We start from the raw sequence: 18,732 nt of genomic DNA, 5'->3' as shown, positions 1-18,732 counted from the left end.
TCACTGTCTGTGCGGAGTCTGCACATTCTCCCCGTGTCTGCGTGGGTTTCCTCCGGGTGCTCCGGTTTCCTCCCACAGTCCAAAGATGTGCGGGTTAGGTGGATTGGTCACGCTAAATTACTTCATGGTGACCAAAAAAAGTTAGGTGGGGTTGCTGGGTTACGGGGACAGGGTGGAGGTGTGGGCATAGGTAGGCTGCTCTTTCAGGGCTGGTGTAGACTCGATGGGCCGAATGGCCTCCTTCTGCAGTGTAAACTATGTGATATATGTGGGCCATTTTTAACAGGTGTGACTATTTTGTACCTTCCCAGAAATGAACTTGGTTTGTAACCTGTACCAAGTCATCCAAGCTTGTTGTCAGTCAAAAGCCAGGCAGGTCACATGACCCCTTCATTCCTCCGTTTTATTTGAAGTTAAAAACACAGTCCTGCAACAAAATAACCTTATAAAACCTCACATTTTTATCAATAGTTTCCTGCTTGTTTATGAGTTACATGAGCCATGTGGATTTTTTTTAGTCTTCTAACATTTTTCAATCTGCAACAAAGTGACAACATATGCCAGTCAACTCTAGTGAGAGCATAGTCTGTTCCTTTTCTGGTTACTCCTTAGGTCTCCCCAGTTTGCAATTTTTTTACCTTTTCCGCAAATCTTGACAATGATTTTCATCTCTTGTTTCTGACTCAGCGTTTATTGTGCAGTCTCAAATTCCTGGATCTTTGACAACGTCATCACCAGCCTTACAATCATGTGCCTCCACACTATCTTCAGTTCTGGAAAAGCAATAGAGCATCACATCAAATCTGATTCTATATTTAAACTATTCAGTAATTGTGTAAATTAATATTATTTACTATTAAAAATGAATGGGCAAATAAGTAAAATCAGACAATTTATATCTTGAGTAGAAATTCCACTAACGCATTAAAGCGGTAAGCAAAAGGATTTGATCTGTAGGCTAAGCCATTTTTTCCTGCTTTACACTTTTCAACCACCATGCAAATGATCCTCAATACCATCAGATTTCAGCACTACCCTCCAGCGTCATCAAATCCCAGATCACCCTGTCTCCCCCAGTGCTGCGAAGCACTATGCCTTCCCAATAAGTGCTGCTAAATACTTACCTACCCTGTGTGGTGGTATGTATTAGGGGTAATACGGTACAACACGTGTCGACAGGCTATTGGTGGAGGGATGCCAGGTCCTGATAGGATCTGCCACCTACTGGACTCCACATTGAAATGCCGGTATAAGAACCCAGCTTTTCCCTCCATTTCCCTCAGCAGCTGCATTCTGTAACCACGCTGCTGGGGATAAAGTTCTGCTTAATAAAGCCTTCAATTGACATTACCTCAACCTGCCTCGCGTCATATTGACGGTGCTACAATTTATTAAGCAGAATTTAAATTGTAGAAAACGACGTGGGAACATGGAGCTCCGAATCACCCCGGAGTGCCTGCGCATCGCACCCCAAGCAGCTAACTCGACATCTATTTTCAAGCACTGGCTGGCATGCTTTGAGGGCTACCTCCGAACGGCACCCGGCACACCGACTGCCGAACAAAAGATGCAGGTCCTCTATTCCAGGGTGAGTCCTGACGTCTACTCCCTTATCGAGGATGAGGATGATTTCACCGGTGCCATCGCGGCGCTGAAGGATATCTACATCCGGCCTGCCAACCAGGTTTTTGCTCGCTACCAGCTCGCCACATGACGGCAATTTCCGGGGGAATCGCTGGACGAGTTTTATAACGCCCTACAGATCCTGGGTTGAAACTGCAACTGCCCGGCGGTAACGGCGAGTGAACACACAGAGCTCCTGGTCCGCGATGCGTGTGTGGCAGGTTTGGCCTCTTCCCAGATCCGCCAGAGGCTTCTGGAGAAAGAATCTCTGGGACTTACAGAAGCTCGGGCCCTGGCGGCATCCCTCGATGTGGCCTCGCGTAACGCCCGTGCCTACGCCCCCGACCGCACTACAGCCCCTTGGGCTCCGTGGACCCCCGCTGCGGTCGACTCTCCGACACCCCCCCACCCCCGCAAACCTGCGCGGCCAAAACACCAGACCAACCGGGGGGGCCCCGCTGCTATTTTTGCGGCCAGCCGAAACACCATCAGCAGCGCTGCCCGGCCCGCGCGGCTACCTGCAAAAGCTGCGGGAAGAAGGGCCACTACGCGACGGTGTGCAAGTCCCGCGGGGTCGCCGCTATCTCTGGGGAAGAAACGGGACCACAGACCCAGCCCGCCCAGCGATCCACGTGCGACCAATGGACGCCGCCATTTTGGACCCCGGACGCCACGAGGGAGAGATGGGCGCCGCCATTTTGTCCACCTCCGACCGCGCTCGATCCGTGGACGCCGCCACCTTGGCTGAAGGACCCCGACACAGACGGCCACATACTGCCTGATTACGATGCTCAACTTCAACAACCACGTCTGGCTTCGACGACCCTCGACCAGTCGCGACCCCGGACGCTCCCGACTGCAACCACTACAGTCCTAGTGAATGGCTACGAGACGCCGTGTCTCATCGACTCTGGGAGCACGGAGAGCTTCATCCATCCGGACACGGTAAGGCGCTGTTCCCTCGTAATTCGGCTAAGCACCCAGAAAATTTTCCTGGCGGCGGGATCCCACTCCGTTCAGATCACGGGGTTCTGCATCACTAACCTAATGGTGCAGGGGAGGGAGTTCCGAAATTACCAGCTGTATGTCCTCCCCCATCCCTGTGCGCCCCCACTCCTAGGGTTGGACTTCCAATGCAACCTCCAGAGTTTAACATTTAAATTTGGCGGCCCTATACCCCCACTGACTGTCTGCGGCCTCGCGACCCTCAAGGTTGAACCGCCTTCCTTGTTTGCGAACCTCACCCCGGATTGCAAACCCGTCGCCACAAGGAGCAGACGGTACAGTGCCCAGGACTGAGCATTTATCCGGTCCGAAGTCCAGAGGCTGCTGAAGGAAGGCATCATCCAGGCTAGCAACAGTCCCTGGAGAGCCCAGGTGGTAGTCATTAAGACCGGGGAGAAACAGAGGATGGTCATCGACTATAGTCAGACCATCAACAGGTACACTCAGCTAGATGCGTACCCTCTCCCCCGCATATCCAACATGGTCAATCGGATTACACAGTACCAGGTCTTTTCCACCGTGGACCTCAAGTCCGCCTACCACCAGCTCCCCATCCGTCCCGGTGACCGCAACTATATTGCCTTCGAAGCAGACGGGCGGTTATACCACTTTTTAAGGGTTCCATTCGGCGTCACGAACGGAGTCTTGGTCTTTCAACGAGAGATGGACCGAATGGTTGACCAGCACGGTTTATGGGCCATGTTCCCGTATCTCGCCAACGTCACCATCTGCGGCCACGACCAGCAGGACCACGACGCCGACCTCCAAAACTTCCTCCAGACCGCTCACGCCCTGAACCTCACTTACAACAAAGACAAATGCGTGTTCCGCACCGATCGTTTAGCCATCCTGGGCTACGTAGTGAGTAATGGAGTGATAGGCCCCGACCCTGAATGCATGCGCCCCCTCATGGAGTTCCCCCTCCCCCACTGTGCCAAAGCCCTGAAACGTTGCCTGGGCTTCTTTTCTTATGACGCCCAGTGGGTTCCACAATACGCCGACAAGGCCCGCCCACTAATCCAGTCCACTACTTTTCCCCTGTCGACAGAGGCATGCCAGGACTTTAGCCGCATCAAAGCGGATATCGCAAAGGCCACGAAGCGCGCCATCGACGAGTCCCTCCCCTTCCAGGTCGAGAGCGACGCATCGGATGTCGCTCTGGCGGCCACCCTCAACCAAGCAGGCAGACCCGTGGCCTTCTTCTCCCGAACCCTCCACGCTTCAGAAATCCGCCACTCCTCAGTGGAAAAGGAGGCACAAGCAATAGTGGAAGCTGTGCGACACTGGAGGCATTACCTGGCCGGTAGGAGATTCACTCTCCTCACTGACTAACGGTCGGTTGCCTTCATGTTCGATAATGCACAGCGGGGCAAGATCAAGAACGACAAGATCTTGCGGTGGAGGATCGAACTCTCCACCTTCAATTATGAGATCTTGTACCATCCTGGAAAGCTGAACGAGCCATCCGATGCCCTATCTCGCGGCACATGTGCCAATGTACAAGGGGACCGTCTACAAGCCCTCCACGAGGACCTCTGAAACCCGGGGGTCACTCGTTTCTACCACTTCCTTATGGCCCGCAACATCCCTTACTCCACTGAGGACGTCCGAACAGTCACCAGAAACTGCCAGATTTGCGCTGAGTGCAAACCGCACTTTTTCAGGCCAGATAGAGCGCACCCTGTTAAGGCCTCTCGACCCTTTGAACGCCTCAGTTTGGATTTCAAAGGCCCCCTCCCCTCCACCGATCGCAATGCGTACTTCCTGAACGTCGTTGACGAATACTCCCGCTTCCCTTTCACCATCCCCTGCCCTGACATGACAGCGTCCACGGTCATTAAAGCCCTCGGTACCATTTTTACACTGTTCGGTTTCCCCGACTATATCCATAGCGACAGGGGGTCCTCCTTTATGAGTGACGAACTGCGTCAATTCCTGCTCAGCAAGGGCATAGCCTCGGGCAGGACGACCAGTTACAACCCCCGGGGGAACGGGCAGGTAGAAAGGGGGAATGGAACGGTCTGGAAGGCCGACCTGCTGGCTCTCTGGTCTAGGAGTCTCCCAATTTCCCGCTGGCAGGATGTCCTCCCGGATGCCCTTCACTCTATCCGGTCCCTGCTGTGCACCACCATGAATCAAACGCCTCACGAACGCCTCCTCCTCTTTCCTAGGAAGTCCTCCTCTGGAACGCCACTTCCGACCTGGCTAGCAGCTCCGGGATCCATTCTGCTCCGGAAACATGTGTGGGCGCACAAGTCAGATCCATTGGTGGAACGGGTGCATCTCCTTCACGCCAACCCGCAATACGCCTATGTGGAATACCCCGATGGCCGACAGGACACGGTCTCCCTGCGAGACCTGGTGCCTGCCGGAGCTACCCCCCCCCCCACGCCAATCACCACCTCCTCACTCCCGCCGGTTCATCCCGCAGCCACCCCCTTCCCGGGGGGTTCGGTTCTCCTCCCAGACCCGCCCAGGAGTAAGGACACAGGGGACAGCGTTACGCTCCCAGAGTCGACGGGACCCGAGCCAGCGCCATCACCACCACGCCCGAGACTATCAGAAATAACGACCAGGGCGCCCATCCGGCTCATCGAATCACTTTAACTCTCAACGTTTTCAGTTATTGTGTCTTGTTATAGTTATGGCACCATGCCGACCCTGTTTGGCCCGTTGGCCCAGTTTTCAGTCATTGTGTCTTGTTATAGTTATGGCATCAACTGTTTGGCCCATTGGCCCAGTTGAAGCGATAATTTTGTGTTTTGTTCAAAGTTACGGCACAGTACCGACTCTGTAAACCCCTACCACCATGCGAACCACCATCCCGCCGGGTTCTTTTTCAACAAGGGGTGAATGTGGTGGTATGTATTAGGGGTAAAACGGTACACCACGTGTCGACAGGCTATTGGTGGAGGGATGCCAGGTCCTGATAGGATCTGCCACCTACTGGACTCCACCCAGAAATGCCGGTATAAGAACCCAGCTTTTCCCTCCATTTCCCTCAGCAGCTGCATTCTGTAACCACGCTGCTGGGGATAAAGTTCTGCTTAATAAAGCCTTCAATTGACATTACCTCAACCTGCCTCGCGTCATATTGACGGTGCTACACCCTGAATATAGAACATTTTGCTTACAGTGTTCTTGCGCTTTTTAAAAACTAAGAGATTACAAAGTGAATATGGAGAAGGAACAATAATTTAGGAAAGCATGCATCCACTGCCAGTTGCATTATAGGTCTACCTCTGGTGAAACACTGCTTTGACATATCTGATGCATTTAGCTTCTGTATTGTAATATTGTTAGACTATTCTCATAACTCATGTGCTGATTAATAAGCACAGTAAGAAGTCTTACAACACCAGGTTAAAGTCCAACAGGTTTGTTTCGATGTCACTAGCTTTCGGAGCGCTGCTCCTTCCTCAGGTGAATTAATAAGATAATAGAGTGGTATCCAAATATATTCACAAGACTAATTTGATGACAAAAGTCACACAATAGTTGAATTGGAGCGGTGGTTGCAATATATCGAGCCCACCACAACTTCATATACTGAGCACATAGGTAATAATAATGGTATTTTATTCAAGAAACATGTTTGCAGCCTGAAGTTTAAATTGCAATGTGACTTACATCAAAAAATTCATTGCAAACATGTAACAAGAGGCAATTCAGCTGGTAACAGAATATATATTTTAAAATAATAATGTTATTATTATCCTCAATGACTCTCCCTCCCCCTTGGACTGATCTGTTCCCTGTAAGAACACTATTCACGACACCCTATGCTGCTCTTGCTCATGTATTTGCTTTGTTTGGACTCTTGTTCCGCACTGTAACCAATCACTGTTTGTCGATGTACCATTTATCAATGCTCTCTGTTGATTATTCTTTTGTCTACTGATGTGTTGGGTGTTCTGGATCACATACAGGTCACCAACACTTGAAATAGTGCAACACTATTTTATTTAATCATTAACTATTTAAACATACTTAGACTGTGGGTTAATATGATACTAGCTTTAACTAAAGACCTCTGCCTTGTCCTAACCAGTCGATGCACTCAGCGCATGGTGAATGTCAGTGTTGCAGGCTGTGAGCTCTGTCCTCCTAGCTAGCTGCAACTCGAATGAGCGGGAACTGTCTTTATAGTGCGTGTGCTCTCACTGGTGATTGGCTGCGTTGTTGTGTATGTTGATTGGTCCCACTATGTGTCCATCAGTGTGTGTCTGCACCATGATATACTGGTGTATATTACGACATCCCCCCTTTTATAAAAAAATGTACCTGCGTGGCAATAAATAGTGATTGTGAATGTTCCTGACTACGTGTGTGCAAAATATTTACAGGAGTATGTACATAAAAACTAAGCTATTTACATGGGAAGGTGCCTGGTACAGAAAAAACAGTGTGTCACAAGAATAACGAGATGAACACTATATACAAACCACTTGAACGATTAAACGGAAGAACAGAACAAATCAGAAAGTCCAGAAAAGTTCACAAATTAAGTCTCTGAGGTGGGCGACGAATTCTGGTTGACCGCCTCAAGGGTGGGTCGGGAGCCGCCGGCTGAGGAGTGGGCTGGACTGCGTCAGAGTGAGGAGGATGCAGAGTGACCGGAATCTCTGCATAGTCCAGGTCAGGGTCAACAGGAGGGCGTGGCAATGGTGGAGGATCACGTAGTGAGCGTTGAACGAGATGAAGGGCACATCGATTGTGGCGCAGAATGGAGCCATCCGGTAGACGAACCAGGAACGAGCGGGGAGCCACCTGCCGAAGAACCACAGCGGTTGCAGACCAGCCACCATCCGGAAGATGGATGCGGACATTGTCATCTGGAGCCAGAGCAGGGAGATCAGCTGCACGGGTGTCATGAGCCGCCTTTTTTTTTTAATTAAATATTTTATTGAAAATTTTTGGTCAACCAACACAGTACATTGTGCATCCTTTACACTATTATAACAACACAAATAACAATGACCTATTTTATAAACAAAAAATGAATAAATAATAAATAACAAAAATGAAAACTAGCCCTAATTGGCAACTGCCTTGTCACAAGTAACACTCTCCAAAAATATAATTTAACAGTCCAATATATAATTATCTGTAGCAACGACCTATACATACTATACAGTATATATTAACGACCCTGAGAGTCCTTCTGGTTCCTCCTCCCCCCCCCCCCCCCCCCGCCCCCCCCCCCCCCCCCCCCGATCCTGGGCTGCTGCTGCTGCCTTCTTTTTCCCATTCCATCTATCTTTCTGCGAGGTATTCGACGAACGGTTGCCACCGCCTGGTGAACCCTTGAGCCGACCCCCTTAGGACGAACTTAATCCGCTCTAGCTTTATAAACCCCGCCATGTCATTTATCCAGGTCTCCACCCCCGGGGGCTTGGCTTCTTTCCACATTAGCAATATCCTGCGCCGGGCTACTAGGGACGCAAAGGCCAAAACATCGGCCTCTCTCGCCTCCTGCACTCCCGGCTCTTGTGCAACCCCAAATATAGCCAACCCCCAGCTTGGTTCGACCCGGACTCCTACTACTTTTGAAAGTACCTTTGTCACCCCCATCCAAAACCCCTGCAGTGCCGGGCATGACCAAAACATATGGGTATGATTCGCTGGGCTTCTCGAGCACCTCGCACACCTATCCTCCACCCCAAAAAATTTACTGAGCCATGCTCCAGTCATATGTGCCCTGTGTAATACCTTAAACTGAATCAGGCTTAGCCTGGCACACGAGGACGACGAGTTTACCCTGCTTAGGGCATCTGCCCACAGCCCCTTCTCGATCTCCTCCCCCAGCTCTTCTTCCCATTTCCCTTTTAGTTCATCTACCATAGTCTCCCCTTCGTCCCTCATTTCCCTATATATATCTGACACCTTACCATCCCCCACCCATGTCTTTGAGATCACTCTGTCCTGCACCTCTTGTGTCGGGAGCTGCGGGAATTCCCTCACCTGTTGCCTCGCAAAAGCCCTCAGTTGCATATACCTGAATGCATTCCCTTGGGGCAACCCATATTTCTCGGTCAGCGCTCCCAGACTCGCGAACTTCCCATCCACAAACAGATCTTTCAGTTGCGTTATTCCTGCTCTTTGCCACATTCCATATCCCCCATCCATTCCCCCCGGGGCAAACCTATGGTTGTTTCTTATCGGGGACCCCCCCAAGGCTCCAGTCTTTCCCCTATGCCGTCTCCACTGTCCCCAAATCTTCAGTGTAGCCACCACCACCGGGCTTGTGGTGTAGTTCCTCGGTGAGAACGGCAATGGGGCTGTCACCATGGCCTGTAGGCTAGTCCCCCTACAGGACGCCCTCTCTAATCTCTTCCACGCCGCTCCCTCCTCCTCTCCCATCCACTTACTCACCATTGAAATATTAGCGGCCCAATAATACTCACTTAGGCTCGGTAGTGCCAGCCCCCCACTATCCCTGCTACGCTGTAAGAATCCCTTCCTCACTCTCGGGGTCTTCCTGGCCCACACAAAACCCATGATGCTCTTTTCAATCCTTTTAAAAAAAGCCTTCGTGATCACCACCGGGAGGCACTGAAACACAAAGAGGAATCTCGGGAGGACCACCATCTTAACCGCCTGCACCCTCCCTGCCATTGACAGGGATACCATATCCCATCTCTTGAAATCCTCCTCCATCTGTTCCACCAACCGCGTTAAATTTAACCTATGCAATGTGCCCCAATTCTTAGCTATCTGGATCCCCAGGTAACGAAAGTCCCTTGTTACCTTCCTCAACGGTAGGTCCTCTATTTCTCTACTCTGCTCCCCTGGATGCACCACAAACAACTCACTTTTCCCCATGTTCAATTTATACCCTGAAAAATCCCCAAACTCCCCAAGTATCCGCATTATTTCTGGCATCCCCTCCGCCGGGTCCGCCACGTATAGTAGCAAATCGTCCGCATACAAAGATACCCGGTGCTCTTCTCCTCCCCTAAGTACTCCCCTCCACTTCTTGGAACCCCTCAACGCTATCGCCAGGGGCTCAATCGCCAGTGCAAACAATAATGGGGACAGAGGGCATCCCTGCCTTGTCCCTCTATGGAGCCGAAAATATGCAGATCCCCGTCCATTCGTGACCACGCTCGCCACTGGGGCCCTATACAACAGCTGCACCCATCTAACATACCCCTCTCCAAAACCAAATCTCCTCAACACCTCCCACAAATAATCCCACTCCACTCTATCAAATGCTTTCTCGGCATCCATCGCCACTACTATCTCCGTTTCTCCCTCTGGTGGGGCCATCATCATTACCCCTAACAACCTCCGTATATTCGTGTTCAGCTGTCTCCCCTTCACAAACCCAGTTTGGTCCTCGTGGACCACCCCCGGGACACATTCCTCTATTCTCATTGCCATTACCTTGGCCAGGACCTTGGCATCTACATTTAGGAGGGAAATAGGTCTATAGGACCCGCATTGTAGCGGGTCCTTTTCCTTCTTTAAGAGAAGCGATATCGTTGCTTCAGACATAGTCGGGGGCAGTTGTCCCCTTTCCTTTGCCTCATTAAAGGTCCTCGTCAGTACCGGGGCGAGCAAGTCCACATATTTTCTATAGAATTCGACTGGGAATCCATCCGGTCCCGGGGCCTTTCCCGCCTGCATGCTCCTAATTCCTTTCACCACTTCTTCTACCTCGATCTGTGCTCCCAGTCCCACCCTTTCCTGCTCTTCCACCTTGGGAAATTCCAGCCGATCCAAGAAGCCCATCATTCTCTCCCTCCCATCCGGGGGTTGAGCTTCATATAATTTTTTATAAAATGTCTTGAACACTCCATTCACTCTCTCCGCTCCCCGCTCCATCTCTCCTTCCTCATCCCTCACTCCCCCTATTTCCCTCGCTGCTCCCCTTTTCCTCAATTGGTGTGCCAGCAACCTGCTCGCCTTCTCCCCATATTCGTACTGTACACCCTGTGCCTTCCTCCATTGTGCCTCTGCAGTGCCTGTAGTCAACAAGTCAAATTCTACATGTAGCCTTTGCCTTTCCCTGTACAGTCCCTCCTCCGGTGCTTCCGCATATTGTCTGTCCACCCTCAAAAGTTCTTGCAGCAACCGCTCCCGTTCCTTACTCTCCTGCTTCCCTTTATGTGCCCTTATTGATATCAGCTCCCCTCTAACCACCGCCTTCAACGCCTCCCAGACCACTCCCACCTGGACCTCCCCATTATCATTGAGTTCCAAGTACTTTTCAATGCACCCCTCACCCTTAGACACACACCCTCATCTGCCATTAGTCCCATGTCCATTCTCCAGGGTGGGCGCCCTCCTGTTTCCCCCCCTATCTCCAAGTCCACCCAGTGTGGAGCGTGATCCGAAATGGCTATAGCCGTATACTCCGTTCCCCTCACCTTCGGGATCAATGCCCTACCCAGCACAAAAAAGTCTATTCACGAGTAGACTTTATGGACATAGGAGAAAAACGAGAACTCCTTACTCCTAGGTCTGCTAAATCTCCACGGGTCTACACCTCCCATCTGCTCCATAAAATCTTTAAGTACCTTGGCTGCTGCCGGCCTCCTTCCAGTCCTGGACTTCGACCTATCCAGCCCTGGTTCCAACACCGTATTAAAATCTCCCCCATTATCAGCTTTCCCATCTCTAGGTCCGGAATGCGTCCTAGCATCCGCCTCATAAAATTGGCATCATCCCAGTTCGGGGCATATACGTTTACCAAAACCACCGTCTCCCCCTGTAGTTTGCCACTCACCATCACGTATCTGCCCCCGTTATCCGCCACTATAGTCTTTGCCTCGAACATTACCCGCTTCCCCACTAGTATAGCCACCCCCCTGTTTTTCGCATCTAGCCCCGAATGGAACACCTGCCCCACCCATCCTTTGCGTAGCCTAACCTGGTCTATCAGTTTCAGGTGCGTTTCCTGTAACATAACCACATCTGCCTTAAGTTTCTTAAGGTGTGCGAGTACCCGTGCCCTCTTTATCGGCCCGTTCAGCCCTCTCACGTTCCACGTGATCAGCCGAGTTGGGGGGCTTCCTACCCCCCCCCCCTTGTCGATTAGCCATCACCTTTTTCCAGCTCCTCACCCGGTTCCCACGCAGCTGTATCTCCCCCAGGCGGTGCCCCCCCCGCCCATCCTCTCCCATACCAGCTCCCTCCTCTCCCCAGCAGCAGCAACCCAGTAATTCCCCCCTCCCACCCCCCCGCTAGATCCCCCGCTAGCGTAATTACTCCCCCCATGTTGCTCCCAGAAGTCAGCAAACTCTGGCTGACCTCGGCTTCCCCCCGTGACCTCGGCTCGCACCGTGCGACGCCCCCTCCTTCCTGCTTCTCTATTCCCGCCATGATTATCATAGCGCGGGAACCAAGCCCGCGCTTCTCCCTTGGCCCCGCCCCCAATGGCCAACGCCCCATCTCCTCCACCTCCCCTCCTCCCCCCATCACCACCTGTGGGAGAGAGAAAAGTTACCACATCGCAGGATTAGTACATAAAACCCCTCTTTGCCCCCCACATTCGCCCCACCACTTTGTTCGAACGTTCTTTTTAATAACCCGCTCATTCCAGTTTTTCTTCCACAATAAAAGTCCACGCTTCATCCGCCGTCTCAAAGTTGTGGTGCCTCCCTCGATATGTGACCCACAGTCTTGCCGGTTGCAGCATTCCAAATTTTATCTTCTTTTTATGAAGCACCGCCTTGGCCCGATTAAAGCTCGCCCTCCTTCTCGCCACCTCCGCACTCCAGTCTTGATAAACGCGGATCACCGCGTTCTCCCATTTACTGCTCCGAGTTTTCTTCGCCCATCTAAGGACCATTTCTCTATCCTTAAAACGGAGGAATCTCACCACTATGGCTCTGGGAATTTCTCCTGCTCTCGGTCCTCGCGCCATCACTCGGTATGCTCCCTCCACCTCCAACGGACCCGCCGGGGCCTCCGCTCCCATTAACGAGTGCAGCATCGTGCTCACATATGCCCCGACGTCCGCTCCCTCCACACCTTCAGGAAGACCAAGAATCCTCAGGTTGTTCCTCCTTGCGTTGTTTTCCAGTGCCTCCAACCTTTCCACACATCGTTTCTGATGTGCCTCCTGCGTCTCCGTCTTCACCACCAGGCCCTGTATAACGTCCTCATTCTCGGCTGCCTTTGCCTTCACGACCCGAAGCTCCCGCTCCTGGGTCTTTTGTTCCTCCTTTAGCCCTTCGATCGCCTGTAGTATCGGGGCCAACAGCTCTTTCTTCATTTCCTTTTTGATCTCTTCCACACAGCATTTCAAGAACTCTTGTTGTTCAGGGCCCCATGTTAAACTGCCACCTTCCGACGCCATCTTGGTTTTTGCTTGCCTTCCTTGCCGCTGTTCTAAAGGATCCACTGCAATCTGGCCACTCTCTCCTCCTTTTTCCATCCGTATCCAGGGGGGATTCCCTTCTGGTTTACCGCACAGTGTTTTTAGCCGTCAAAATTGCTGTTGGGGCTCCTATCAAGAGCCCAAAAGTCCGTTTCACAGGGAGCTGCCGAAACGTGCGACTCAGCTGGTCATCGCCGCACCCGGAAGTCTCATGAGCCGCCTTGTGCTGTGCACGAGACAGTTGCATTCGTCGAAGGACTCAAACGTGGTCGAGGTCTGGGACATGAATGGATGGCACCATCGTCCTCAGGGTGCGACCCATGAGCAGCTGGGCTGGCGACAGGCCAGTGGACAGTGGGGCCGAGCGATAGGCCAGCAGGGCGAGGTAGAAGTTGGACCCAGTATCGACAGCCTTGCAGAGGAGCCATTTGACTATGTGGACTCCTTTCTCCGCTTTGCCGTTGGATTGGGGGTACAGGGGACTGGATGTCACATGCACAAAGTTGTACCTGCTGGCAAAATTGGACCATTCCTGGCTTGCGAAGCAGGGGCCATTGTCCGACATCACAGTGAGTGGGATACCGTGTCGAGCAAAGGTGTCCTTACAGGCACGGATGACTGCAGACGATGTGATGTCATGTAAACGTACCACCTCCGGGTAGTTTGAAAAGTAGTCTACAATCAGGACATAGTCCCTGCCCAGTGCGTGGAACAGGTCAATGCCGACCTTAGACCAAGGGGACGTGACCAACTCATGGGGCTGTAGGGTCTCACGTGGTTGGGCCGGCTGGAACCACTGATAAGTGGGGCAGTTGAGCACTGTGTTGACAATGTCGTCATTGATGCCGGGCCAGTACACTGCCTCTCGGGCCCGTCGGGGGCACTTCTCCACGCCAAGATGGCCCTCATGCAGCTGTTCCAAGACGAGCTGGTGCGTGCTATGCGGGATGACAATGCGGTCCAGTTTCAGGAGAACACCATAGACTACCGCCAGATCGTCTCTGATGTTGTAGAACTGCGGGCAATGGCCCTTGAGCCACCCGTCTGTTAGGTGGCGCATGCCACGCTGTATCAAAGGGTCAGCCGCTGTCTCGTGGGGGATTTGGACGAGGCATTCATCCGTGGCAGGTAGATTGGAGGCCACGAAGGCCACATGGGTGTCAACTGGGCAGACGAATCCCGCTGGGTCACACGGAATGTTGACTGCTCTGGAGAGAGCATCGGCAATGATTAGGTCTTTGCCCGGGGTGTATACCAGCTGGAAGTCGTATTGCCGGAGCTTGAGTAGAATACGCTGGAGGCGTGGCGTCATGTCGTTCAAGTCTTTCTGTATTATATTGACCAGCGGGCGATGGTCGGTCTCGACGGTGAATTGGGGAAGGCCGTACACATAATCATGAAACTTGACGACACCGATCAACAGGCCCAGGCACTCCTTTTCTATCTGTGCGTAGCGCTGTTCCGTGGGGGTCATGGCGCGTGACGCATATGCAACGGGGACCCATGATGAGACCTCATCACGTTGCAGGAGCACTGCCCCATTGCCAGATTGGTTGGCATTGGTCGAAATATTTGTCTCTTTCGCTGGATCAAAAAAGGCTAAGACCGGGGCCGTGGTGAGTTTGGTTTTGAATTCTCTCCATTCGCGCTCGTGGGCAAGGAGCCATTGGAAGTCTGTCGTCTTCCTGACCAGGTTCCTGAGAGCCGTGGTACGAGAGGCGAGGTTAGGGATGAACTTCCCTACGAAGTTGACCATGCCCAGAAATCGAAGGACCGCCTTCCTGTCCTCTGGCGTTTTCATGGCTGTGATAGCAGCCACCTTGTCCGCATCCGGCCGTACACCCAACTGGGAGATGTGGTCCCCTAGGAACTTGAGTTCCGTCTGACCAAAGGAGCATTTGGCTCTGTTGAGGCGTAAGCCCTGCTCCCATATGCGTTTGAACATACGCTGGAGGCGACTGACATACTCCTGCGGGGTGATGGACCAAATGATTATGTCGTCGACATAGACGCGAACACCTTCAATGACTTCCATTATTTGTTCCATGATCCTGTGGAACACTTCTGAAGCCGATATGATCCCAAACGGCACCCTGTTGTAACAATATCTGCCAAAGGGGGTGTTAAAGGTACACAGTTTCCTGCTGGATTTGTTGAGCTGGATTTGCCAGAATCCTTTCGAGGCGTCAAGTTTGGTGAAGAGCTTGGCGCGAGCCATCTCGCATGTGATCTCTTCGCACTTGGGAATTGGATAATACTCCCTCATGACATTGCGATTCAGATCCTTGGGATCAATGCAAATTCTCAGCTCGCCGGAAGGCTTTTTTACGCACACCATGGAACTGACCCAGTCGGTTGGTTCCGTAACTCTTGAGATCACTCCTTGGTCTTGGAGGTCCTGCAGCTGCTGCTTGAGGCGGTCCTTGAGGGGCGCTGGGACTCTGCGAGGTGCATGCACACAGGCGTGGCGTTCTGTTTGAGTAGGATCTTGTAAGTATATGGGAGCATGTCCATGCCCTCGAAGACATCGCGGTGCTGGCCAATGATGGTGTCGATTTGCGCCCTGAAGTCAGCATCCTGGAAGGCAGGCATGTCATCAGGAGGGAGAGAGTGAACTCTTTGAACGAGGTTCAACAGCTTGCACACCTGTGCGCCAAGCAGGGAGTCCTTCGAGGAGCCCACAATCTTGAAAGGAAGGATGGCCTTCCGTGACTTGTGCATCACTTCAAGTTGGCACGAGCCGGTAGCAGGAATGATGTTGCCATTGTTGTCCAATAGCTGGCAGGCCGATGGAAGGATGGCTGGTTTGACACAAAGGCTTTGGAAAGCAGACCATGCCATGAGATTGGCGGAGGCACCAGTGTCCAGGCGGAATCGTATTTGGGACCGGTTGACTGTCAGGGTGGCACACCACTCATCGTCTGGATCGATGCTGTGTACCGTCAGCGGCTGGTGTCTTTGCTTCGGGGACAGCCCTGTTTTTCGTTATGACACCGACTCGAAAAGACGCCTTCGGGTCCTCGGTGTCACTGCTGTGAGGGAGGTCCATATCGGACTCGGTGCCCGTGGGTTGAATTGCCCGAACATTCCTGCGAGGCTGGCTGAAGTGATGGGAGTTGGCAGACTGAGCTGCTCGACAGAGGGCAGCATAGTGGCCAAGTCTTCTACATCGTAGACATTGTCGAGATTTTGCGGGGCATTGCCGCTTTAAAAGGGCGGAGCCACAGTTGTCGCACGCTGTGACGTCAGCACGTTCGCTGCGCCACCGCGCATGCGCGGTGAAGTCGTGCGTGGTGCGCGCCTGCGCATTACGTTCCTCAGCATCGCCATTCCCTCGTTTGGTGCGTACAAGCGCACGAAATGGCTGCCCTCATCCAGGCTGAGGCCCTGGAGGTGCTCAATCACGGACCCGTTCCGCCTCGTGGGGACCTTGCCGTGCCGTTTCAGCCGCTTGTATATGGGAATACCGACTCGTGGCGTTTTCATGTAAGACACAGGTCTCGATGCCGGTCGCTAGGGTGAGTTGCTTTACTTTGAGGAGCTGCTGACGTAGAGGGTCCGACTGAACACCGAAAACGATCTGGTCGCATATCATGGAGTCGGAGGTGGGCCCGTAGCTGCAAGATTGCGCAAGGATGCGGAGGTGCGTGAGAAAGGATTGGAAAGGTTCTCCTTACCCTGCAAACGCTGCTGGAACACGTAGCGTTCGAAACTTTCATTCACCCCTACGCTGCAGTGAGTGTCAAACTTGAGGAGAACCGTCTTGAACATCGTCTTATCTTCATCATCTGCGAAGGTGAGAGAGTTGAAAATGTGGATGGCATGGTCCCCGGCCGTGGAGAGGAAACGAGCAATCTTTCTGGTGTCCGAGGCGCCCTCCCTGTCCGTGGTTTTGAGGAAGAGCTGGAAGCGTTGTTTGAAAATCTTCCAGTTGGCCCCGAGGTTGCCGGCGATGCGGAGCGGCGGCGGCGGGCTGATGTTGTCCATGTTGCAGGATGACGGAATGCTAGCGGAAGGCAGATCACTTGCAGGTAGGTCTAAGATGTGCTAGTATCCCACCACTCCTGGTATCGTGATGTGTTGTGTGTTCTGGATCACATACAGGTCACCAACACTTGAAATAGTGCAACACTATTTTATTGAATCATTAACTATTTAAACATACTTAGACTGTGGGTTAATATAATACTAGCTTTAACTAAAGACCTCTGCCTTGTCCTAATCAGTCGATGCACTCAGCACATGGTGAAGATCTGTGCTGCAGGCTGTGAGCTCTGTGCTCCTAGCTCGCTCGAATGAGCGGGAACTCTCCTGTCCCTTGTCTTTATAGTGCATGTGCTCTCACTGGTGATTGGCTGCGGTGCTGTGTATGTTGATTGGTCCCACTGTGTGTCCATCAGTGTGTGTCTGCACCATGATATACTGGTGTATATTATGACATCTACTATGTACGTACTGTGTACGTTCCCTTGGCCGCAGAAAAATACTTTTCACTGTACTTCGGTACATGTGACAATAAATCAAATCAAATCAAATAATCTTTATTGTCACAAGTAGGCTTACATTAACACTGCAATGAAGTTACTGTGAAAATCCCCTAGTCACCACATTCCGGCACCTGTTCGGGTACACTGAGGGAGAATTCAGAACGTCCAATCCACCTAACAGCATGTCTTTCGGGACTTGGGGGAGGAAACCGGAGCACCCGGAGGAAACCCACGCAGACACAGGGAGAACGTGCAGACTCCGCACAGACAGTTACCCAAGCCGGGATTCGAACCTGGGACCCTGGAGCTGTGAAGCAACAGTGCTAACCACTGTGCTACCGTGCCACCCACAAGACTATTAATTTAAAGTTTTCATCAAAAACTGCACAGAAGTTAATTGATAAAACATTGGTAAAAGTGGCAGAATGCCATGCAATAAAAGTGAAATTTGGTTTATTTAGTCACCATAAACCCATTTTAAATGTCTACTCTCGTTCTACTGAAGGAAGAACTTAATGTGTGCATGGGCACATGCTAGAGTGATGTTATATTGACCCATTCTCACTGACATTGTTCTATTGCTCCTGATCAAGAGTCAATGTGTATTTGTGCCTTGCTTCAATAATATGTTCAAAAAGCACCTGTAGTTCTTTCACAAATCAGCAGGGGGCTCCAGAATATAACCACAAATGTGTTGCAGAAACCTGAGCAGATCAGTAAGAAACCTTATGCTATCAAAGAAAAAGTTATTATTTAACAGTGCGGAAAAAATAGTAGTTAACATTAAAAAAATAAACATTACTCTTTAAAAAGTGCAAGCTTTATCAGTTTGGTCAAATTTTGTGCTTTTTATTACATTTTACTGGTTAACAAAATCACACTTTATGTACATATATAGTCACCAGCTTTGTGTGAAATGCTGCTGTACTCTGAGGATAACAAATATTCTGTCGCAGATGTACTCTTCTGTTGTTTCCCCAAACAATTGCATCACCATTGTCAATATTATATCAGTGTCAAGAATGAGGCCACCAACTGGCTCCCCAGTGAGTGGTCGTGCAGGCACCGTTTAGCAGTACTATATAAAAACAAGAAGCTAGCGCAATAGCTGCTGAGGGGAGCTGTGGAGGTGAGTAGTCTTTCCAATATCCCCGGCATTCAGCCTTGGGGGGGGGCGGCATATATCGGGGGTCGCCCTCGGGTGGGGAGGGGGGGGGCTAGTGTCTGCGGCCTACAGGTCATCCTACAGCTGCCGGAATGGGGCGACTAGGGGCTTTTCACAGTAAC

General features: G+C 51.6%; 1 long non-coding RNA gene across 1 annotated transcript in view; it reads right to left on the bottom strand.

Annotated features, from left to right (window-relative positions):
• Nucleotides 1-504: 504 nt before the first annotated feature.
• The window catches only part of LOC140389806 (uncharacterized), a 150,873-nt gene continuing 132,645 nt past the window's right edge, over nt 505-18,732 (bottom strand). Inside the window, exon 3 of the long non-coding RNA XR_011934483.1 lies at nt 505-773. This is a non-coding gene — a long non-coding RNA (uncharacterized lncRNA). The remainder of the gene's footprint in view (nt 774-18,732) is intronic.

This window comes from Scyliorhinus torazame, chromosome 14, assembly GCF_047496885.1.
Source record: "Scyliorhinus torazame isolate Kashiwa2021f chromosome 14, sScyTor2.1, whole genome shotgun sequence".
NCBI lineage: Eukaryota > Metazoa > Chordata > Chondrichthyes > Carcharhiniformes > Scyliorhinidae > Scyliorhinus > Scyliorhinus torazame.
The sequence above is the reverse complement of the archived record's forward strand: the minus strand, read 5'-3'. Positions and strand labels throughout refer to the sequence as shown.